The sequence below is a fragment of the Rhea americana genome, unplaced genomic scaffold, assembly GCF_003343005.1.
Source record: "Rhea americana isolate MKP2758 unplaced genomic scaffold, rheAme1 scaffold_1, whole genome shotgun sequence".
Taxonomy (NCBI): Eukaryota; Metazoa; Chordata; class Aves; order Rheiformes; family Rheidae; genus Rhea; species Rhea americana.
In genome coordinates this window covers 9,381,097-9,406,232 of record NW_028185038.1, presented here as the reverse complement: position 1 = coordinate 9,406,232, position 25,136 = coordinate 9,381,097, and positions in this window count along the sequence as shown.

Here is a 25,136-nt window from a genome sequence, read left to right as displayed (position 1 = left end):
TCCACAACTGCGTTCACACTGAGCCTTTGTCTTCCTCCTAGATTGACAGGATAAGCTGAAGAASCGAGTGATTCTCTTTGGCGTTGCATATCTCACTCTGAACTGAATGTGGATTGTTTTGATAAAAATGTCCATCTTAAGAACAGTGTTTATTTTCCAGCCCATTTCCTCTGGATTTCTTTTTATTAATTTATAGGCTTTCTAACTGAATTTATGGCAAAGATATAGGTCATTTTATGGCTTCAAGGAATACAGTTAAGGCCGTGCAATAAAGTATTCGAAAATGAGTCAAACCTTCTGAATCTCCTTTTTTCTTGGGTCATCTTTTGTCTCTTGGGTGTCTAGTAAGATGGCAACTTTAACACTGCATTGACTGCATGTTATCATAATGTATAGGATATATTCTGTTTTAACTTAAGCTATAACAAATCCCACAGTTTACTTAATTTGGGAAAATCTTGAGGTTTGACAATAAACTTCAGCTGGAAAGGATGGGCTCCCTTCTTTTTCTAGGAGCTTGGAGCTGTATTTTTCATCATGTGTATCCCAACAACGTTTGCAATATCACATCAGGCTCTGAGCCTCACCGCAACGGAGTGCACAACCCCACTAGTAGATACGGGTTACGTCCAAGCAGTTCAGCTTCCAGTAGAACATATTTAAAGTAACAAATCATGATTTGATGAGGAGCTTAGAAAATAATGTCCTAGGATTAAGGAATGATAGATTTTTCAAATTCACAAGTCTAGATTAAACCTCTACTTGTGAGAACTCCCTTTTAATGCTGTAGAAACGGTTGATGTTGGCTCAGTAGGTGGCACTATTTCCTCAAAATCAATATAAAGCTGTTTCTTGACCAGGTGTTTTGGGCATAGAGATAGTAAAAGAGTTTTCTGTTGATGACTAGTAAAATTTGTAGTCCAACAGTTGTGATCATTAAAGATATTGTGTGATTAGGAAAAGATATATAATTTTKCCTTTCTTTACTGAGTAAATAGCAAAGCAGTACAATAATAGTATTTCATTTTTTTTTCTAGGTATGACATTCCTTCTCATTTCTCATCCTAAATTTGTATGCATTCTTGCAACTCYGTGGGTTGATTTGGTTGAAGTCAAGCCTGATATTTCAATTTTACTGTAAAATATCAAATTTCTTCTTTTTCACTAAAGCCTGATTAAGGCTTTAATTTAATTAWAGACTAAAGTCTTTAATTAAAAATAAACAAACAAAAATCCTTTATGAAGTCAGACCAAAACTTCCACACGGTTTTGTTAAAAAATAATTTGTGAATGGAAGTAATAAAAAGATGTCCATATACAACTGAGACATCCACTACATTTCCAGAAATGTAACTTTCATAAAGTACCTTAAATTGGCAAATTCACTAAGAAAGTAGTGAATATTTACAGTGATAATTGTAAATAATTGGTGAAAATATATATACTTGGAAACATCATTGGTAGATGACAGTTGTTCCAGAACTGCAAACTTTGCATGGTTAAACTTTCATCGGCTATCTGGATTCAGGATTAGAGTTTGATTAACAAATAAGGTATTTAGAAGCACCTTTTGTAGCTTTCTTTGCAGTGTGCAGTGTTTCACGCTATAATCAAGTAAATATTTTAGATGTTAAAAATAACATCTAYAACAAAGTCTTCCTGAATTTCATAGTCAGTATACAGTGCAGTATAAATTTAAGATATGTGTTGCCCCTAATTTAATAGGTACTTTCAGAACCTAAAAAAGCTCAAAAAATGTATCTATTTTAATTTACAATAGCTCCCTTAAGCTAAAGTTTTGTATACATAATACACCTTCAGATTAAGAAAACTACAAAGGATTCTTAAATTTTTTTTGAAATATAAAATATTAAATAATTAAACCAAGGCTATTTTAATAGTTAAACTTTTATTTAAAGTTTACAAACTTAAGAAAGATTTCCTAGAAAATACTTTCTATAATCAACCTGTTAACACTGCTTTGTTCACTAGACTATCCACATATTCTATCATTCCAGAAGAGATTAAAATTTTTAATTTGGCACATTTTTCTCTGAAATGCTTTTAAGAAAATAAAGTTGCATGATAAAATAGGAGCAATGTTGGAATGCTTGATCCTTTAATTGCAACTGTTTATTTTTCCGTTTTGTAATCCAAGTATTCAGGCACTTTACAGCTTACATGCAGATTTTGCTTGTAAAATAAACCATCACATGTGTAACCTATCACAGTGAAAGTGAATGAAGCTTTATGGTAACTTTGAGGGGGTTTTTTACAACACAGAGAAAAGCCCACAACTACGCTGGTGTTACAGATTGTTAACAGTTGCCATTCGAGTTCTTCTTAATGGATAACACCCAATAATTGTTTTGCTTTCCAGTGTGCCTGCAATCTGATATCTGTAAGAAAACTTTAATCTAACAGTCAGCTCAAAATACTCACTAAAATATTAAAGAAGAGAAAGAATAATAAAGTGTTTCTTAAAGCCATATACCTTTATTTTTAATGTCCTATATTTCAAGGTAGCACCAGTTTACAGGTAGCATTAACTGCTTGAGCTAAGCTTTGGTTTAACTGTATAAATATGACAAAAATGGCATGTTTCATATACAGCAAGTGTGCTAAATTCATGGCTATTTGTTTTTGTGAAAAAACAGCAAATTCAGCCTAAGGACAGAATTTTCAAAATTCTTCAGCTCTGACCTACCTCCTTCCCCCATTAAATTAAATGGTTCTGAACTTAATGTTTGCTAAAGAAATGTAATAAAGCAGTCAGACAAAAAAAAACCCTAATAATTTTAATTGGTTCTTACTTTCCATATTAATTTTCTGAACCTCAGGTAACCTTGTAAAGAAAAGAGAATCATTTCCCAGTTGAAAGCAGAAATTTGCCATCAGTTTTAATCTTCCAAATCACTCTCATCATACAGTTTAGGACAGAGTGTATCTATCTCCTTGGAAATACACATTTACTATCTAAACCATGTAATGTTTACCTAATTTGAAATCCTCGGAAAATCTTTGTAAAATGAAGCAAAAATTGAGTAACATAAAACAAAGCAGTGTATGTSTGAGACTCAGGATATTCTGTCCCATTTTTTTTACTTTCATCTGTTGTATTTACTTATTATGTTCACTTATCATTCAATAAATTCTCTCCCTTCTTATGTTTTCTCTAATTTTCCCTTTCTCTCTGATAATATCTGTGATGAGTAGTTGTTACTTGCTGTTTTACTGCCACTTCTCAGCCCTGCATCTCATGGTAATGTTTGTTGCCTTTTTCCAAAAGTGTTTATGTAATCACTATCATTACACTAACGTATTTGATGCTGTCTCTAGCTGATATATTTGTTTCTACTTCCAAAACTAATCGATAAGTCTCTATAGTTACTATAAGGATTGCTTGATAGTGCATATGTTAAATTTTTCCCACACTTCATGTTATAAAACAGTACAATACTTATAATTTTGCTAAACTGCAATAGGTTGATCTGAATTGTTTCATTCTGGGGTCTAATATGTGCTGGGCCTTAGTCTGTGCTCRAATTCCAGAATGTTTTAGGTGCTTCCAAGAGCTGTCCCAGGAGAAATAAAATTTTTTTGCTGGCATAGTGATTCCATTGACTTCTATTCTATTGTTTTTTACTATGAAGAGCTCTAGTATTTTCATCCTTTGCCACAAATACATGGCATCTAGCAGAGAGCTATACTTAGTGTCAGCGCATATTTCAACTTTATCAGGCACATTTTTTTGAAATATCACATAGAGTTTGAACATGCTTCAGCTCTTCATGGTTTCCATTTGGGATCAGTTTGTAGATGCACTGAYCAGGCTGATTAGGCAACAAGATCCCAAGGTTGAGAAAAGAAGCAGTAGCTTCCATTGTGTGTGTGACGAAGACTTATCTGGAAAAATGTTGAAAGGAAAGATCTGTATGTAATGCTAACCAAAGTTTTCTAAATAATAATAATAATAAAAAAGATACACATGATTATTCAACCAAATCAGATTCTGAATGTGCAGATATTTGTGTCTCTGAAAAGAACCTAAATAAAGAACATAGTTTCTTCTGCTCTATAGTGTAAAAAGAAAGACATAATAAAGGAACATTACAGGGAAGSAAAATTCACTTTGGGCTTCTGTGATATACGTCTGATTCTTGAGGGAACTATGTTTTTTCTCTGAAAAAAAGGATAGCTTTTTCTCATTTGGGGTTTTAGCAGTCTACCATGTAGAAAAGTAGTCAACAGCAATTTGAAGCAAGTGCCACCTTCAGGATGAGTGCTTTTGCCATTTGACCGTTCTGCATTACCTGCAGGGACTGGGTTCACTTTCAGATGGACTGGGAGATGCCTGTTTTTATTTGTYAAGAGAAAAGGTTGCTGCTCATCTTGGACCCAGGTGTTCAGCTTCTACATCATCCCTTTCAGAAGCCTCTCAGGTCTTCTTGGGTAACCAGAAAAGCCTGTTAAATAAAAGCAGCTCCTCTGCTGGCACAATGGTACTCGGGAAATGAGTAGTCTTAGCGGGTTTCTGGGCAGCTGGCCTTGGCAAAGGAGAAAACTAGACTTAGTCTAATTTTCATATTCTGAAAAGTAACCAAAAGTAAGTATAGGTTTAAAAGGCACATAATAGAGAACAGTTGGGTGAAACTGTGTACTTCCTATTATAATTCTTTCACACTAAGTGATTCCACACACATGAAGAGGAAACCAGCTGATATTTTAAGAAAGTGTAACAAAATGAGTATTTTTTCGCTTCTTACTTCACAGAATTAAATTTAATTTATGTGGGGTTCCAGAACTGCTAAACATAATATTGTCTGATTAATAYTGACTGTCCATAATATTAAACACTTCTGTAAATTTATTTTTTTTTCAGATTTTTTGACCTCTTCCACACTGCTCTATAATTATTCTGACATTTCACTGACATTTGACATTGACATTCTATCAAAACAGAAGTGAGTGGAAAAGGTATTTGGCAAGGAGGAACTAAATAAACATGAAGCTGTCCATAGCTTTGGCCCATGCAGTCTACCCATGACTGGCAGAGGGGATCTGCAAGTTCATTCATCTTGTAATTTGGTTATCTATTGTTATTACAGGAATTTCTTCATTAAACTGATCTGGAAAGAGATATTTTACACTTTGGTCCCTAGAATTTTGCCATATCTTTCAAATCAGATATTCAAAAATCAAAGTATGAGATTGTAATTAAATGTACCATTTATAAATTGCTTTTTTGTAGAGTAATCAAGAATGTTAGCTATTTAATTATTTGGAACTAGCACACAAATAAGYATATAATATTGTTCTCAGTAAAACAATACCGTGCATACTTGACTGATTGTACATGTTGTTCAGTTCTGCAAACTATGGGTGCTATTTTGAATTTTAAAAAGCCTACTTCTCCATTTGCGAACATAAGTTTAGTGTCTTACAAAGGACAAGGAGACGTGATTTTTTTTCCATCTGATGAGTGAATCAATCCAGCTCTGACTGATATATTATGATTGTAATTTGGCTTCCATGAATTTTGGAAACTTACTCTTTTCCTCCCAAGAATTAAAATAGTGGTAAGCACCTCTGTTTTGTGTATGCTATGTCTCTTCTCTAACTTCAGATCAACAGACAGCTGCAATCATACACTGGGGATTTTAAGCAGAACACTATTTAATTTTCTTAAATTCTGTACATGAGTATTATAAAAACTAATACGCTGTGGGACTAAAAAACAGAGCCTCTGAGAATATCTTGAAAAATCATCAACATTGACAAAAAATCAGGAGAAAACTTTGCCCCTAAAGAAAATAGCATCTTTTTGAAAACACATATCTCATCTCATGTCTGAGAATAAAATTCTGTGCTAAAGAATACGTAATTTATGCACTGATAGTTACAAATAGCGTGTGTAATGCTATGTGCTGTGCTTTGTAAAACTTATGCAAACTACATAGTAGACAGTGGAAACTCTGTTAAAATGAAATGTGCTATGAATGGAGTTCAGTGTTGGAAGCTAGTTCAAAGAAACTTTATCTAAGCAAACTGGAATGGCAGATTTCCTTGTAGTTTTACAGTAATTATTAGGCATATGCCAAACTGCTCAAGAAAACCTATAGTACCTTTTTATAGGGTAACACAAATATCAGTCTCTTTTGCCTGGGAAGGCTTACTATTATGACCTTTTTTTTTTGTATGCCGAAACCTTTCTCTAAAACCTTTTTCCACATAATTGCTTTTTGCCCTTAGGCAGAAACTTTGAGTATTCCTATATTTAAACACTCTAGTTGGCCTGTTAAGAAAAATAAAAAAGAAAAAAAGAAAAGTTTATCAACTGTCCATCATTATAAATCTTAATAAATCCTATGACATTGTGTTCTTAGAATCATTGCTTCCAAAAACAATGGCAAAACACTGCATCAACTGGATTTAAAAAAAAAAAAAAAAAAAAAAAAAAAAGCAAACAACAAGCCCTCCATACGCAAACATAATAAATCCTCTTCTCAGTGAAGTTATTATGGACAACAGCTGAATTTATGGTTTGGTAATATTTACTGCTTTTATATAATAATTTATGCTGAAGTGTTCCTTAGAATTAACAAATTGCTAAAACAACCTTGTAAGTAAAAAAGTTCAGCACTAATAGAATCACAGAATAGTTGAGGTTGGAAGGGACCTCTGGAGATCATCTAGTCCAACCTCCCTGCTCAGCAGGGTCACCTAGAGCATCTGAGACAGGGTTGCATCCAGGCGGGCCTTGAAGATCTCCAGAGAAGGAGACTCCACAACCTCTCTGGGCAACCTGTGCCAGKGCTCCGTCACTCTCACAGGGAAGAAATTCCCCCTCACATCCAGGCGGAACTTCCTGTGCTTCAATTTGTGCCCGTTGCCACTTGTCCTTTCACATGGCACTACTGAAAAGAGTCTGGCCTCATCCCAAACAGGCCCAGCTCTYGCAGCCRTTCCTCAYAGGGCAGGTGCTCCAGCCCTCTGATCATCTTTGTAGCCCTACACTGGACTCTCCCCAGTAGCTCCATGTCTCTCTTGTACTGGGGAGCCCAGAAGTGGACACAGTACTCGAGATGAGGCCTCCCCAGGGCTGAGGAGAGGGGCAGGATCACCTCGTTCGACCTGTTGGCAACACTCTTCCTAATGAAGCCCAGGGGACCATTGGCCTTCCTGGCCACAAGGGCACATTGCTGCCTCATGGTCAGCTTGTCATCCACCAGCACTCCCAGGTCCTTCTCTGCAGAGCTGCTCTCCAGCAGGTCAGCCCCCAGCTTGTACTGGTACCTGGGATTATTTTTCTYTAGGTGCAGGACCCTGCACTTACCCTTGTAATACCTCTGTTTCTCCCTCGTGGTGAGGGGTGAATGGAAACGATCTCTCCAGTCCCACAAAAAGGAGCAATGGCAAACTGTTTTTAGACTACTGAATCTGATTCTGCATTCCATCTACACACAGAATTTTCGAAAACAAGAGAGCACATCCTACCAGTATCTGCCTCTCAACTCTTTGTAGGATCCACAATACTTATTGCCTCTTTGGAACACCTGAACCTCTCATCTAAAGTGACTAGAGAAGCTAAAAATTGGGACAATTTTAAAAGAAGTTTTACAGTTTTCACTCTTGATCAAAGACAAATGAGGCCAGAATGGGAACAGAGCTATCTGTTTAATGTGTACAGGGATCATCATCTGCATAGCTAAGCAATAAGCATCCTCCTCCCAGTCCAGATTGAATGAGGTTTGCAGTTCCAAGCATTAACTGCAGGATTTCAGTGCTACATCTCATGTGAGCTGGATATTCCAAATGTTAAAGAATGGTGAAAAGTAATGTTTTAAAGGAGTTATTTCTTCACTAAGACTGTCAGAATGGTTAGACAGAATTCAGTAGTTCTCTTCTTATCTCAATTCAAAACTGTGTTTGTGTATCTATAGATGAGAAAAGAATAAAAATAGCATGTGACATCTCAGATCTGTAGATCAGAGCTTACAGTCTGAAAGAGTGGGACTCATATCAACTAATTGTGGAGGTCTGTTATTGAACATGTCAAGTCCATATTAGAGAAGACTTCTTTTAGAGTCTGTAGAGGGAAATGGGTACCTTGAAGAGCAGTTCTAATATATCAGGTCAGAGGTCCCCTTTTGAAGGTGTCTTTTTTTCTCTCCACTGACTACAAATGACGAACATAACATCTAGCTCAGACTTAGGCATGCAATTTCTGGATGCTCAAGTTAAGTCCTAAGCAGATGAATTCTGCTCAAGTGTCCATATGCTTTTCCCTAGCCTCTCTTCCTGCTTAAGTGAATCGTGCTGCCTTTGCGAGCCTCTCAACAATTGTTAGTAATAAATCTGTTTTAAACGTGTAATAGATCCATGGAAGAATGATTGATACTTGAAGAAGTTTGCAAATAGACCTTAACAGTTCCTTACTTGTAGTATTCTGATATCAGCTACATTCGAAGCCAGAGGAATCTCTGCATGGTAGTACATGAAGATAACGCTGGCTCACCCTTCCTGTCTCAGGTAAGAGCTAAACTTCAGTAACCTGGATAATATTTTCTGGGCACGTTCTGTAGGATTTAGATTCATAATAAAATAAACCTGTCTCGTGGTTAATTTATTCCAGTATAGGTGGCTTTAGTATTTTAATATATGCTATTACCTTCTCCTTTCTAATACATCATTTGAATCATGGAAAACTTTTTTAAGTTATGTCTATAGACTCTTTTTAAAACAAGAAACATGAGAAATTTTATTACTTCTATAATGTATTGTGTTTTCCCATTAAGAGTCACATCTGGTGATGGTAAAAGCAGGCAGAACTCCTTTGAAGTCAATAGACAAGTATCAATTCACCTTTGCATAGACTTTGGCCTCAGAGTCCTAACAAAAACTCTATAAATCATAGTGAGAAAAGCCATACTGTTTGAGATGATAGCGTAGTGTCCTCTTAATAGTTATATTGTTCTTCATGGAGTTGTTCTTGCTCCTACAGTTTAATATTAGCTCCAATTTTCTCTCCGAGTTATTCAGACCTTTCAGACTTAGTGCAGCACAGCCCAATTGCAAACACACGCATGTCTTGTAGTATATAAAAGATGTTTTATTGAGTCACATAATGTTAGTAGGCAAGCAAGCCAGTCTCTTTAAGAACCTTGTACCTGATAATTCATACAGTCAGTACATATGCAACATCTGCTCCTATAAAGATTTAATACCTCATCTTCACAGAATTTGGATCTCATTGTTCCTAAAGGAAGTTAAAAGCAAGGAAGTAGAAAACTGCAAGTGCAGAAAATAAAAGCATGTGGGTTTTACAAATAACAGATCTTTGTTGGTGAACTTTACAGAGTTAGGTCTTAATTAGACCAGGCAGGTTTATAAAGCCAGAATAACCCTTGTGTAGAAGGATTTCAAGGCAGCAGCTCCACAAAGCGCATCTCTTGATATATTCTCTTGAGGTTTTCCTTCTTGAGGGGGAAAAAAAAAAGAAAAAAAAGAAAAAAAAAGAAAACCTTCTATCTGCAATTTTTAGTTCCTGTAAATAAGGATCCAGAGATCCTTGTACATTTACATTGCTTACTGGCACTGTTTTTGTCACGWGCATGGCTGTAAACCTCTCTTCTAGCTGATGCCTCTAGAACTTCCCTCTTTAGAGGATACTTGACAACATAAAGGCGGTTGCACGCTGATGAAACTGTTGTAGATTAGGTTACAACCATTTCATCATCATCAGTGTGCCTGACAGGAGAAAGTTTAGCTGATAAGAAAGTGGGAAAAAATGATTTCTCCCAAGACAACTGTTCCCACTTTGTTCCTTCCCAGTAAACAGATCAATGATTTACAGAAATCTGAATAACAGATGCTGTAGAGTTGCTACTCACTGCTTTCRTGGCCTGGCTTCTTAGAGGTCCACCACCTCCATCTGTGTCTTCTCTCTCTAGGTAGGTGTGACTAATGACTAATTTCCTCTTGTTAAACAAAATTTAAGCTCATTTCAGGTGATTCCAATTACAAAGAGCAATGGGCAATCATGAAGCTCAGGACCTGTTGTGGAATTCATAGTATCACTTAAAAAAAAAACGGAAAAGTGAAACATATTTTACTGTGCTTTGTAATGTTAAGATTCCTCACAACCAGAACTTTTCAGGCTTTACAGAACAGTATTGCTCAGTAGAAAAGATTGTAATGGAAAGCCGAATTCCACAATAAAAACTATGTGGATAGGTCATCTTTCATTCCATTTCTTCATCATTCCTCTTTTGACAAGTTTCTGCAAGCTCACAAGTCTACAGCATCAGTGCTTGTGCTTTAAATATCCCCAGGAAAAAAAATGGGCTCTATATAACCAATATGTGGTTGACGAAGTACTATTTCAGCTGGTCCATTATTAGTGAATCACTAAAAGGTAGAATATAGTGAATTACAGTGATATGAAAACTTGTAGAGCCAACTGGGTTTGTTTCCTTCTAGTGTCTATTTTTATCTATGTTTCTACTGTCATTGGCTCTAAGGTCAGTCCCTTTTTTTTTTTGTTTTATCAATGGCTTAATCTCTCATTAGTTGAATGTATAATACTGCTACCATGCACATATTTTGGGTAGCACTGCAGTGGTAAGTGGTTTGAAATTCTGAAACAGAAAGTGATCAAGATCTGGACTGGACATTTCCGAAAGTGCTGTGGGAACTTTGAAAGGAAACCATCAAGAAAATTTGTATGTACCTTTCATCCAAGATGCAGCAAACAGAACATCAACTAATGCAAATCAGCAGAACCCTACTAAGTTCAGTAGAGCTCTGCTGATTCACATCTGTAGGCAATCTGCATAATTGTGTTGTCATACATAGTAGTTATATTATGTTCTCATAATTATTCCTCTAGCTGGACAAAAATGGCTTTCCTGCCCCACAAAAATGTTAGTGCATTTGAAATTGCACCATTCTGTGTTAGAACAAGCCTAAGACTAAGGCCGTATGTATAGTATTTTTGTTTGGTTCAGATACAATTGGCAAATGAAACTTTTTTTTTATGGTATTTTCAGACAATCATAACAATTTGTTTGGGGCTGAATGAAATATTTCCTTCAACTTGAAACAAATTGTTCTGTCCAGTTCTAATCCATTTTAAATAGAAACAAATGAAAGCCAAGAGTGCTGTTCCTTAGGACGGTCACTCATTAGGGTCTATATTCCCTGTCCAGCTCTGGCAGACAGAGGGCCACATGTCAGAGCCGTGTGTCCTGTCCTCCCAGGAGAATCCCGGTCATGTTCTAAGACTGGTGATCACTAGCTCAGCAAACAGTTTTATAGGACAGGTAATGGCTTCATAGCTTCACTGCCCTCCTCCCTTACTCCTTGAAAACTTTCTCATCTTGTAGGGCCTTGGATAAAGGGGAGAAGACCTGAATTTTATCTCTTACTCAAAGTCAGGACCAGATGGCACATGAACACTGTGTTCCTCCATTGGAGATCCCTAAGCACTGGATTCTTTGACTCTTAAGAAATTTATGGTATTTGTTAGAGAGTATATAAAAAAAATTGAGATCTTGGATTCCAAGATATCTTGGAATCTCTATATTTCTGGCTATTTATCTTATATAACAAGTAACCTCTAAAGGAAAGAGAATAGGTCAGTGGGTCTTAAAACCTACTTGTGATGGAGAGATTCAAGTTCAAGTCTTTGTTGTCACACTGATTTTCTAATTTTTATACAAAGGCAAATAGCTCCATTAAAATAAAAAGTTATATTAAAGGAGCTGAAGAATTGATAATCATCATAAACCTTATTGGATAAATATCTTAGTGATTAGCTAGCTCTTTTATAATCTGAGAAAGGTGTTCTCTATAGTATTGACACACATTGTTAAAACAGAATATCGAAATGATCCTTGCTCCACCAAGCTTTGCTTCAAAATCCTCTGTTATTTTTTACATATTGTATTAAATCAAAGTCTTGCATAGCTGGAAAGTTTTCCAGGCCTTGTACACTAGACAATAATTAGCCATCCATGTTTTTTCCAGTAACAAAGTATTTGCCAAACCAGGCTGGTGACCTTTCAGATCATGACAACTACCTCTAAAGGAGCAATGATTCTCATGTCTGCACTCCCAGAGAACTAGGGTAAACTCACTACAAAAATTAAAAAATCTGTGAATACTTTGTGGCAACTACCAGCCATCCCGTAGCTGTCTTGAAACGATTCTATCATTTGGTGCTGGAAGATCCCAGAAATGCCATTGTTCCTGGTCACTGTGCAAACCAGCCCTGTGGGGCTAATGAAGTCCAGCAGACTCAAACACTGGTTGATGAAGTTGGAATGCTTATGCAAGAACTGTAAGTTTAGAAAAATATAAAAAATGAATAGAAAATTTGTTTTTTCTTTAAACAGCCAAATTAGATAAGGAGGGGAAAAAAGGAAAATAAAAGCTTGGGATGCTCAGTTTCTATTGCTTCCTGATTGCTACGCTACTATCTCTTAACTCTCTACAAAATTGTTCCATAAGGCAACGCTGAGCATACTGACACATTGGAGTGACTCCTTCCCAGAACCCTGGCTCTCCAGAAGGTCACACGCCCTCTTTAAAACAGCAGACTGTTCAGGCTGATGCACCAAGATAGGCAGTAGATGCTCAATTTCTATAGCTATGGCTTAATTATAAGAGGAGAAAAGAATTTAAGAATTTTTAGAAAGATCTTTATATGATTTCCCGTACTGATTTCCCTTCTTGATGTTATCACAATATTTTGATTAAACTCTCAGTTCTCATAGATGTTCTTTCCTCTTGATTTCATCAGTGCTATGCAATACACTGGCATTTTCTCAGCTGAGAGAAGCTACGACTTGCCTCCTTGAAGAACTTGGTGAAACTAACGTAGTGCTGATTGATCTAGCGCTTCATCATTTGAAAAAACGCTGAGCTTTCCCCAAATGGGAAAACTGGCTTTTGTCTCTGAAGTTTGATTCTCTTATTTGCCTGAGGCCTGTTTTTAAGGTATAATATGATGTGAATATTTTCAAAGCTATTAAAAAAGGAAGTATGTATAGACAAGGGCTGCAGAGGGAATTATAAAGTGTTTGCTTTATACTTGGAATTAGGTTCATATTAAGTAGTTTTAGTTTGCAAATTCAAGGTTGGTTGTTTATGTTTAGTGAACACTCTGCAGTGCAACAAATCGGCACCGCTGGAGGTGAACCATTCTCCTTGTATCGGACTAATTATTTTAGATACTTTAGATTACTTTTTCAGGTGAGTATAACTTGATGTTTTAGATGATTATTATATGCTTTGTATTTTTAACAACTATTTCCCTCAATAGATACTTATAGAAAACAGATTTATAGGAATAATATATTAAGAATGCATTAAGAATCCTGAAACAATACTGTGGGTGCTTAACTGTGGCTGGTAAAAAAATTTCCAGTGATAGATCAGCTTCTTCTAAGACCTTTATGAATACCAGTCTTCTTAAAGTGTTTTTTGACTTTATAACTAGAATTTTCATAATATCTCTAAGTTGACTTTGAAGTTTATAATTTCAGTCATAAGTTTTGGGACACTCAGTTCTGTGAATTTAGACATTTAATCAGCAGCTGGAAATCTATATATGTACAGTGTGTGTATGCATGTCTGGCTACATATATATATTCTTCTTATATGAAGAGTAAAGGATACAGTCACTGCTTTGATTCTAACTGCTGCAGAAATTTGGGAAGAGATTAAGTTCTGGTTAACTTCTCTCGTGTTGTGATGCGCTATTCCAGCTTCATCTGTATGAGATGAAATGCAAGATCATTTAATGCTTGTAAACTTTTTAGTGATAGTCTTCAGATTGAGCTCAGGGACACTGTGTTGCCTTCCAGGCAGTGTGTTACAGGAACTTCAGTTTTAAGAACACTTTGGGTGTATGGTGTTCTGAGGTTATAAGGACTGCAATACCATCATAGCATTTTTCCTTCTGCCTGTATTTACATAGCTATGTGATGCTTAAGGAGAATGGTCCTTGGAGGCATTTGCCAATCTCTGTAGTTGGAATACCTGTATCTGAACTTCAATCACCATGKTTAGCGACAGCACTCTTGATGACTCACTGATTTGAAAATAACCATAATGTACCAGATTTTGTAGTGGTAACACAAAAGTCAATGATGTCTCACCTCTCTGCTATTTAGGCCAATAGGATTGTGAGAAATGAATGGGGAAATATAGTTATTTCATTATAAGTGGCCTTAATAAATTTTTAGAATGGGTAAAGAATATAGATATAAATACTTCCCAGGAAGCCAGAATTTGTTTAAAAAAAAAAAAAGAGAGAGAGAGAGTTTCATATTACTCAGAATGTTTTATTTAATCTTGAGTTTCTGCAGCTTTAGGGGAAATTAATTTTGACTTGGGCATTTTGACTTGTGATTTTATATAATCACTACTCCTTTTTCTTTGTAATTTGTAAAGAAGCATAGAATGGGGCTACTTGCAGGTTGGTTTTCCCTCATGTTGTAGTTTAAGAGCCTCTCTGCTCTATTTGAAATGAAAACTTTGCAGTACCAGTTTAACATATTTTTTGGTAATTGGCGCTGGGAGTCAGCTCTGAGAAATTGCACAGTGTTCACTGTGGTGAATTATGTTTCTAATCTGTTACAGTCATACATGTTCTCTATGATACAATGTATTATTAAAAATACTATTTAATATGGGGAGGGAGAATTAACAATAAAACAAGATTTTAAACAGAGGACCAAAAATATTTAATCATGGTTGTCTAATTTGCATTTTTATAGAGTTCAATTTATGATCCACATATTTCTTCCAAATAGGTATACTATTTTGGTTAGGAAATAAAAAAAGAAATATTGAATTCTACCATTTTGTTTYGTCCATAAAATTAAAGGGTTCTGATCTGCATCCTTCATTGCATTAAGCAGTCTTGGAAAACAAAAAGAACATTTCCTTTCCAYAATTATTTTCACTTTATTGAGGCCATATAACTAGCAACATAGAGGTGAGAGTTCTTATCCCTTCACTCTACACTCTCTCTACCACTTCTGACGTTCGCCAGCATTTTCTAACCTATTTTCCTAAACCTTTTTATTTCATGTAACCTCCTATGTTCTTTTATTTRTAAAACCTTTACCAGCTATTCATCATAACCAATTTCTAACATAATGGCTAAAACAAACAAAAACAAAAATATATTGATATATTAATATGTCAATGATCATATTGATAAAGATCTATTCATATATATTGAAAGTTTAGACTATGCTGTCAGTCTGTGAGATCCGCCAGCGTCATTGGATCTGATTGCTGTGGACCCAGCACACCCTACTTCAGATCTAATACTGTGCAGCTGATCTGCACATCCACAGCAGTCAGATCAACTTCTGTTGACAGCAGTCAACATATAGGGCAACAAAAGACTTCCAAAGTTACCAGTATTGGCAAGAATAGAGCCAGCACAGTRTTTTTGACTTAAACAGGTGTTTCATCAGGCTACAATTATACAATCTCATTGATTGAACACGTAACCTATGCATTCCTGCTAGGATTTAAACCTGTCCTTGACTGCAGTGTTGGCTCAATTAGATTATAATCTCTGTAGGGCAAAAAAAAATGGGATTTATTTAGAAAAGAAAGACCAAATAGGTTGCTGGGCCTACTAAATTAATAAATACTCACCATAATTGTCCAGTGAAAGTAGATAATGAAGTTATGGTTAGCCGTGTCAGCAAAAGTCCTAGCAATCTTTACTCATGCCATGGCATAGATTCTCTCCTGGCTCAAAGCTGGGAAAARCATCAATAGACCTGGTTCTCTATCATTTAAAATATTTCCAAGCAGTACCTCATTAAAGGCTTATTCTACTGGTCTTATCCACCTGATATTTCAGCACTTAATGACCTCCAAGACTCAATGGGGCTGGAAATGTTAAGAAGCTGAATTTTCCAGCTGTTTTGCTCTCTGATTAGATACTTTGCCAGAGACGGAACCCAAGCACCTGTTCTTGTTTCATTGCCTAATGGGAATGAGTAAGAGTATAGTATAAAGGAAAGCCAACACTTACAGGAAATTTATTTGTAGATTAGCATACCATAATAACTTATCTGTCATTCCTAAATATTTTCCCTCAATAAATTATTATTGATCTGCCCATAGTTAGGCATATCTCCCTCAGAATTTATAATCACTGATGAAAATTATACTTTAGTGAATATTCAACCCTTTTTAGTCTCTATAGTTATAAGCACATTCTTTATGCAAGAATCTCTGTGGGGGAGGAATGTTGGAATTTTCAGCTGGAGTGCTTTTAAAGCAAATATGCCTTGAGCTGTTATGGATAAAAGGTGTTTGTTAAATTACTTGGTGTTACAAATATCTGAAAACTGAGTGGATGATTGATTTAATTGCAGTTGTCAGACTGGTTTTAAAAGCTTGTTTTTCTTCTTATTCTGTATCTCAGGTTTGCAGAGGAGTTAGATTCTGAACATAAAGAAAAGTGTCTGAATGTACTAATCACAAAACAGAGTTTCTGACTAAACAAAGGCATATTAACAAGATGAAGTGCTGCATAATTTTCTGAACACCCAACGTGCCCCAATTCTAAATAGCAGCACCCTTGTTTCTGTCCTTGCTATGTTTTGAACAGAAGCATCTAAAATCCATGGCACACTGTGTTGCTTTCATACGTAAACCTAATATAAATAAGAAAAACAGTGAAGGTCTTCGTATTTAAGTGTTAAGCTGAGCATCTTCTCCCTAGTCTCCAAATCCTATCAACRTCCGGGGGGCCGTCACACTCACTGCAGCGTGGTTTCACCGAAGCTCGCTGTTCTGGAGGAAAAATATTTAGATCACCGCTTTGAATACGGCTTGCTTAAACACGGTTCCATGTTGAAGCACACAAATCAACACAGCTATGTCATCAGAGTGCCAAAGTCCTGCTGCTCTTCTTGATTTAAACCTTCGTCGTTCAGGGTTTTTTAGTTAGGTAATGGTAATACACACAGTGCCGCCCTGGGCACTCATATAACAAGTCAGCCTGCTACAGACAGATTTCTGCTAGTAAAATATACTAGGTAGTGAAATTTCTGCTTAAAGATATGGTACAGCTAGGCATTTGTTTCAGTATTTGAACTTCTCTATCTCTTCTTTTAAAGCTGTGCCAATGGTCTATTCTGTCCAATATACTCAGACTTAATGAGCTGGAGAAAATCTAGATCTTTAGGCAACTTACCATGAAGAGTCCTGTTCTGTTTCTATTTCCAGTGAATGCTGTAGCATTTTAAAGAAAGCAAGGTAGCTGTAATTGGAGAATCCATGAAAAATCCTACCCCAAAAGTACAGCTATCAATAGCTGTGGATCTGAATCTTTCAGAAAGGTGCATACGGGTGACATGAATCCTTAAACATGTCATGCGTAGGTAATTTTCCATAAGCCATTGAGTCATGATGTCTAAAAATGAATTAAATTAACTTTTTCCTGTGCTTTAATAATAAATTAAGATCGTGCACTGTCAATTGCAGTGGCTGTGCTGATGAGTGGTAACTCATTAACTGAGTGGTTATTTGATTTTTTTTTTTAATCATCTGCTCATCTCCCAAATTTCTTCCCTGACCCTTTTGAAAATTCTGGCCTTGCATTACAAATCTCCTAAACCTTCTTTTTAAACACTCACTAAAATGAAAGTTCCCAATTGATTTTATTGGGCTTTGGATCAGTCCCATGAATAATAAGGAAAAGCTGTAATTACTTTCATATGGTTTGTCACTGGGAAGCAAAGGCAATTGCCTTCATACACAGTGTGCTTGTATTCCTTGGTCTTTAGCCCTCAGTTAGATGATATTGTTGTTTGGCATCAAAACGGAATTCTGAAGCAGAGAAATAAAACAAAATGAAAAAGCTAATAGGAAAACATTTACTGAAGCGCAATTTATTCTTAGATTTGCTTTTGTTACACCACATAGACTTGTATCAGCAGGAATGAATGTATTAGCTAGGTTCTGAGCTGACAGGTTTTTCTAGGTTTCACATAAAATGACAAGGAGATGTCAGGAGACAAAAGATACTTCTATAGCTTTAGATATAACACTGCCTAAAATGAGTAGGGCTTAAAACAGCTCTCCAGTTAACTTTCCCAGAAATGAAAATGGTAAGTCTTGCTCTCCGAGGGTCTGTCCCAGAAGTTATTGAAGGATTCACTCTGACTTCAGTAAGATCTGGATTAACTTGTGAGAAATGGTTTTAATTATGCAATGAACAGCTAGCATGCTTGCTGTATCTGTTCTGGAAACAGCCTTATGGATGTGTCCTGCTGTCATTGCTTCAGTACAGTTATAACACAACAGACAAGGAAATTTGTCTTTAATATTATATATGGGGATATAAAAGTGGTTATTGTTCATATACGATGGTGATTTCTGAGTCTCTGTCTTAAAGGGCAATAAAAATGATGTTAATTGGTAGGAAAAAATGGTAAATGCATGCAAAAACCCACTGACTGATTATATCGCTAGAAAAGTTCTAGTAAAAGAAACAAGAAAAATACATATTTCACTCAAATTCATAATAGGTACAAATTCAGACCATTTATTTACATTATTATTTATTTCAATTTAAAAGTTTTATTATTTAACTCAGGAGTTAAATTTAAAGCAGAGTTTATGTACCATTTGTTCTATTAGCACGTTTGAATCAGCATCACAACATGCTGTACTGTGTTTCTGACATCATTGTTTATTCCTGGCTCCCACCTGGACCTTTACTAAGATTTCCATTAAGTACTTCATTATCATAAGTAATCATTAATTTCAGTGTTTCTGTACCATAGACATTAGATCACAGGTTYAGAAATTCTGGACTCCTTCTAAGGAGACTCACTTTATCTGCCTGGTGAAGTGCCCATCAGAACTGCTTCRTTCTCTGTAGTTAATGCAATGAATGAGTTAAAGGAGTACAGAGAAAAACTGGAAAATATTTTTTGAAGTATGAAGAAAGTTTTCTGGTAGAAAGCAGCAAAAGGGGAGAGGAAAAGATTAAAGAAAAGCAGTATGAAATCTAAGCATAGTGTAAATTGTTTTCTCAAAAAAAAAAAGAAAAGAAAAAACTTTTTGAAAGTATTTATATTTTTATTGAAAGGAAGGAATTTTCCTAGTAAACGTTCTCTTTTTTATCCAAACATTTCAAAGGTGAGTTTCTCTCCAGCTCGAATGTCTATTCATTTATAACTGAATAAGCATATGTTAGGGTGGAAAAGCTAAAGACCACTGAACTCTCTTGGTGTCAGCGATGCTGGCKTTCTCTCTTCCCCAAGGTGGAGAGCACAATCCCTCTTTCCCCATGCAGATGGTTTTCTAAATCTAGGCCTTGTAATCTGACTGCTGGCCTTGAAAGCCAAGCTAGTTTGCATAATGTGCCCATTGCCACAGATATTATGGGCTAGTAACAGGCCATGAACTRTCATGAACTGTCTACCTGGGGGCAAACAGTACTTTGCCTTCAAAGATACCTGAGTATATACAGAACAATCCTACAAAGAGTAAGGAAAAAAAATCAGATGTTTATGGAAATACTTGCTTCTGGCTGTCACAGCATACACGAAGTATTTCACCAGGCGATGTGACTGCCAGATTGCAGGGGAATGGTAATATTGAAGTCAGGGCAGAAGCCTGTTGACAGCTTCCTGCACGGGACCTGAAATGCTGAAAATTTGCCCACATATTTGCTCCCATTCGTATGTACTAATAGCACTCCGTGTAGGAGCAGGCAACAGTACTCAACAAATATAAACAGAGAAGGAATTTGTCTATAAAGCATGACTGGCCTTGAGCCTGATGAATCTCATGAGACTGGAGGAAGCTCAGGGCCATGGGGAACCAGCCTTGCATGCCTTGGGAGGAACWTTCAGTCTTCATTAACTGAATGCTATATTTTTCTTAACTTTGCTTTATTGGCTTTAAAACATACAGATGTTTGATGTTATATTATTCATAAAGGACTGGTAAAACTCTCTTTCTAGACCTTTGCACAGCATAGAAATCTGGATCCAGCAGACTCACTGCAGGAGTTATTTTCCTGGGGCTAAGTAAATGGCAATCACATCTTTCTTTGGCCTCTTTTGGCCTTTCTAGAGACTCCTGTTTCTCAGTAGGATCCAAGTTATCCTGCTGACCACAACACCCCTGGAATGAGTTCTGAGCTGCCTGCCCCAGTGAGAGCACACACTTTCTCTGAGCTTCAACCTCTTGAGTATTTTGGGTTTGTAACTCATCTTTCACTGGGATGTAGCTGAACTGTTGTASGTTAAAAGACACATAGGATATATCTATATCTATTACTAATAAAATAAACAGGACAAGGGCATAGAGAAGTCACCTGGCCAAGGAAAATTAAGCCTTATAAATTGTTATTGAAGTCCCAAGCACGGTTTTTGTTTCCAGCCAACTCTCCTAGGCAATGTTTGGGTGTGACTGGAGGGATAGCACAAGGCAGAGACTGTTCCTAATAACCTTGTCTTTTGAGAAACAAGGTTATTCATCTGTGTGGACAAGAATATGCCACACCATGTCAGTCCTGTTAATGAGTGGCCCTCTTTATTCTCTGACATTGATGTAGCCACAAGATCATTATCTCTTTTTCAACTTTCTCACTTGACTTCTAGTCAGCCTTGTCAATTAGTCAAAGTCTATGACACAAGTCCAGAAAGTATATTAAAAAATAAAAAACCCAAAAGATATAAAACAAAACTACACAGCCAGATTGTCATCTCCAATACCCAGAGAAGCTTAAAAGTACAGATGTAATACAGAAGAAGTCAATCTCTAGCAGTTCAATTAGTGCCAATCAAATTATTAGAAAAAGACTTTCTGTAACAATTATAGTTATAATCTTAATCATCTATAACCTCAAATATATATTTTAAAGTTATTTATTAAAGTTATTGTTAAAGTTAAGATTTGACATAACTATGTACTAAACTTCACTCTCCTTCCAGATATCTGCACTGGAAGGTAACTGTCAGGATTCAATCTCTCAACACAATCAGTGGAGAAAGACAAGTGCTTCTATAGACCAACCTGGAGAACCTGAATTAAGATCTTAACTACTATCAAAATGAGGTACAGTGATCACCTGATAGAGCCTTGCAAGAGCCTCTACAAAGCAAGAATCCTTCTCCACTTTGTGTCCAACCACCAAGGAGTCTATTTTTTTGAAATCATATATGKTTTTAATGTCCAATTTAAAGTATACCTCATAAAAAGGTTTCAATTTTTGCAAGCACATTTATTACAGGGAAATCAATGATTGGCCGAGATCTAATTTCTGGTTCATCTGAAGTATGCAGAGATTCTTTTTTCAAGAATTGAAGCTTTTCTACAGTTTTCTATGGAATATATTCTTTGCAAATTAAGATAATAAAGTCTCAGATAAGGACAGGAACCTGAAAAAAGACAATCAATAATTTTCTTGAGACATTATTGTTATATTTTCAGTCAGATGTTCAAGGGATTCTACAGATAAACCAAAAATAACCTTCAAAGGTCTTCTTGTATCATAGAGATTTTATAATTTACCATGTAATATTCTGAATAACAAAAAAAACCCCCATCTTTATGTGGTTAAAGGTTAAAGGCTTAGACAGACAGAAAAGTTCATGACTGGGCTGTATGCAATATAATATTTTTTGTGTCTGATTTTTTTCTTGAATGAGAATGGAATGTCTTAGACAATGGAAACAGAATATTAGCATAAAATATATAAAGAACACAAAAATTTCATATTTTTCTCTTTGATTTTTTGATGGAGACTTTATAAATTTAATTGTATATGCTAGCACAGAAAAAATCTGACTTCTTTTTTGATCAAGAGACAGAGATATGAGTCACAGAAAGCAAGATTTATTGATCTCTCAGAAACTTTCAGTTTAAATTTTCTCTTGTCAAATTCTTTCAAAGTAACTGAATCTACATGTAATTGCACATAGCCATGAAAGGTGCGGCTTAGTCTTTGACTAATTTAATTCACTGCCTGTTGTGCCAAAGTTCTGGTGCATGGTTTTACTGTAATAAACACAAATCTTGTGTTGTCTTATCCTGGTCTCTGCTGCTTGATTTACTATTTTAATGCATCAGTGACAAACAGCAATACTATAGTCCTTGCAATACTAAAGCATACTGTCCAATTATTGACATATCACCTACAAGTGTGAGCTGACACATAGCTGACACATTTTAAAAAACGTCCACTGAACTGTACGTTTCAATAAAATATGTTTCAAAACCACAGAAAAATAAAATTTAAATAATGAAATTGGCAGCTGGTCTGTGAAACTGGCAATCGTAGCAGTTGAGCTTGAGTGGCCAAGAATGCCAATGTCACTGAGAAGCAAGAGAAACTCTCAAGGTCTATCTACCCACCGAGTGGGTGACCCCATATCCAAGAGCACCATCCTTGGAGCTCTGGCTTTACCAAACAGAGTTGGAGAGCTCTGACATCCAAAGACTTTTTTTTTTTTTTTTTTTTTTTTTGTTATGGGAACCCACCTGTAGGGTCAGGAGCTAAGCCCCAGCTGGAGCAAGATTCACCTCGCTCCAAGGAAAAAACTATGAAAACTAGTGAGCTCTGGAGCTGCAGATCTTGTAAAGCCTGGTCCTCGCCTCTGGGGCAGATAGATTGTTTTGGCTCCAGTAGATTACCCCTATTTTCCAGACAGCACTGCCAAATTAGTAAGGCATTTCAGCTCTACGGATTTATGAGAGATTTACTTGATGAAGGAGGCTTTGTCTCCRTCTAAAAGGGTCTGGCAATATGATGCCTTCTATGGAGGCACTCGATGTGCCAGGGAAGTATTCATTCAGGGAAATAAACTGGGTGATTTTGGATATTAACATTTAATGGCTTAGCTTAGTAAAATCTTGCCTTACATCTTTATTTGATCAATAAGGCCTTAGATTTCAGAAAAGACTTCTCCTGCAACCTAAAGTTGTGCTAGTGAGTGTGTTCAGGAGTATCTTTGCTGAGCTACACCCATACAGGCTTATCTCCTGCCTCGTCCCTGAGCAAATCCTTGGTAGAAGCTAAATATTGCTAGACATACTAAGAGCATAAYTGATTTTCTTTGCTGCATGTTTGCAGTGATAGTATTACTGTGGCTAGAACACTTCCCTCAGAAACCGAAGAGCTGAATTCTAGACCTTCCTCAGCATGTGAAGGTTTCAATCCTAAAATTTCACATAGGAAAATGTTATAATCACCAAACTGCAGAGTAAAAGAGGCCAGCACAGCTTTGCACAAAGTCCTACACTCAAAAACAGAGAAAAAGATACCTCGATCCAGTACAGAGATCAGAACACTCAGGTGGGAGCAGGGGCAAAGGCTTCAGCTGCTGAGATTATTATTCAGAATGGGCTGAAACAAAATATGAGTGACACACAAAGCAGAATTTCAGGACACACTATAGAGAATTGGGTACCTCAAACCCAATGTTAGAGAGCTTGGGTTCCCTCTGGGTTGCTTTCTCTACCTCATGGCCCTTTTTTTTTGCCAAAACAATAATTATTCTGCCTTTGATAGTTTTCTAATTGGAGTAARTTATACTAAAAAACAGACCTTTTTGTTAGCATACTAGTGCTTTCACTCACGCTTTTGCTGAAGGGAGCAGAATGAAGAAGAGGTCAGAGTTTTGCTCAGTATAACAATGCTATAATAAAACCTTATGACATGCATAACCTCTGAATTTTTCTTTTGCTTTGAGCTTTGAGTTCTTTACTACTGCCATTTTATTTAAGGTACTGTGTTCTCCCTCATTCTGATCCTTAACCTCAGACAGACTTTACAAAACTGCTGTTCAAATATTCACAYACATACCTGTTTGCATGAGTGTTCACATTATTTTCACATTCTGGAAATATCCTTGTGAACAAATATTTGCTTGTACAACAGTTCTCAAAAGGTGAATAAAAGAAGTTAGGAGCGTTATCAAAGCAAATACATGTAGTGCCTGGTACATGAATGTTTATGATCACATTTTTGCAAGACAGAGCCAAGGCTCACAGGGCTTCAGTACAATGCACAAATGTCCATTAGTGCAGAATCAAAGATATGCATTTACTTCATCAGGCAGCAAAATACCATTATTCCTGTAGTTTTCTGGATGACACCCTAGCCCTGCTAAATGTAGTGGCAACTCTCCTAYTTTCTGCCATGAGGAGTAATTTCATATATCCACACATAATTTTGTTATTTATTGACACCTTATTCTCCGGACAGATGGCCTCATATTTGCTTGGAGAGTTTGTTGAAAACAAATAAACAAAAAAATAAAACTGGCGTAGACTTTTTTCCAGCCACGTTCCAGTGCGAAGCCACTGAAGTCAAGAGAACAACTTGTCCTCACTCAGAGGGCTTTCAGCCAGCCACTGAAGGTCTCCACTGTAGCTGAAAGAGATTAGCAGTGTGAGAACTAAGCCAGTTTTATTTTATCTTTTTTAATAAAGTTGAATGCTCCAGAGAAAATGTTCAAACTCAGATATTAAGTTTCATCCAGACTAAAGGTAAAGAGCTGAGAGCTTGCTCTTGAAATCGCACACCTAGCCAGTACCGTTAGAAATATGCTTAATGGATCACGATGCAGTCTATCCCTGATAATGTCTGCAGYGTTAGGGACCAACCTAGCCATACGGACACGCTTCTCTGACAGCAGAGGGAGTGTTTCATCCAGTTACGCCGGTGCATTCCCATCCATTCTCATCGAGATTCTGGCAAAAATAAATAAATAYATTACTGAGTCAAAATATCTCTAATAAGGCAGGTAGCACGCGGTCATATAGCTATAAAATAGAATGTGCTACCTGGAAAATCACAAATTTTAGGAAGAACAGAAAGTATTGGTGATGGAGATCAGCAACCATTCACTCTTTCTTTTTTTTTTTTTTTTTTTTTTCCTTGAGAGATTATTTCCAGGCAAGTAAGAATTTAAATTAGTGAAAGAAAATATTTTTCCCTATGAAAAAAAAGAGCACAGAGGTAAAGAAACTGACAAAAATTTTAAAAGGGGTGAAAAAAAATATTCCAAAAGCCATCTTTCCCCCTTTCCTCTGGCTCTCCACAACTCTTAGTGAGTGCTTACTTACCT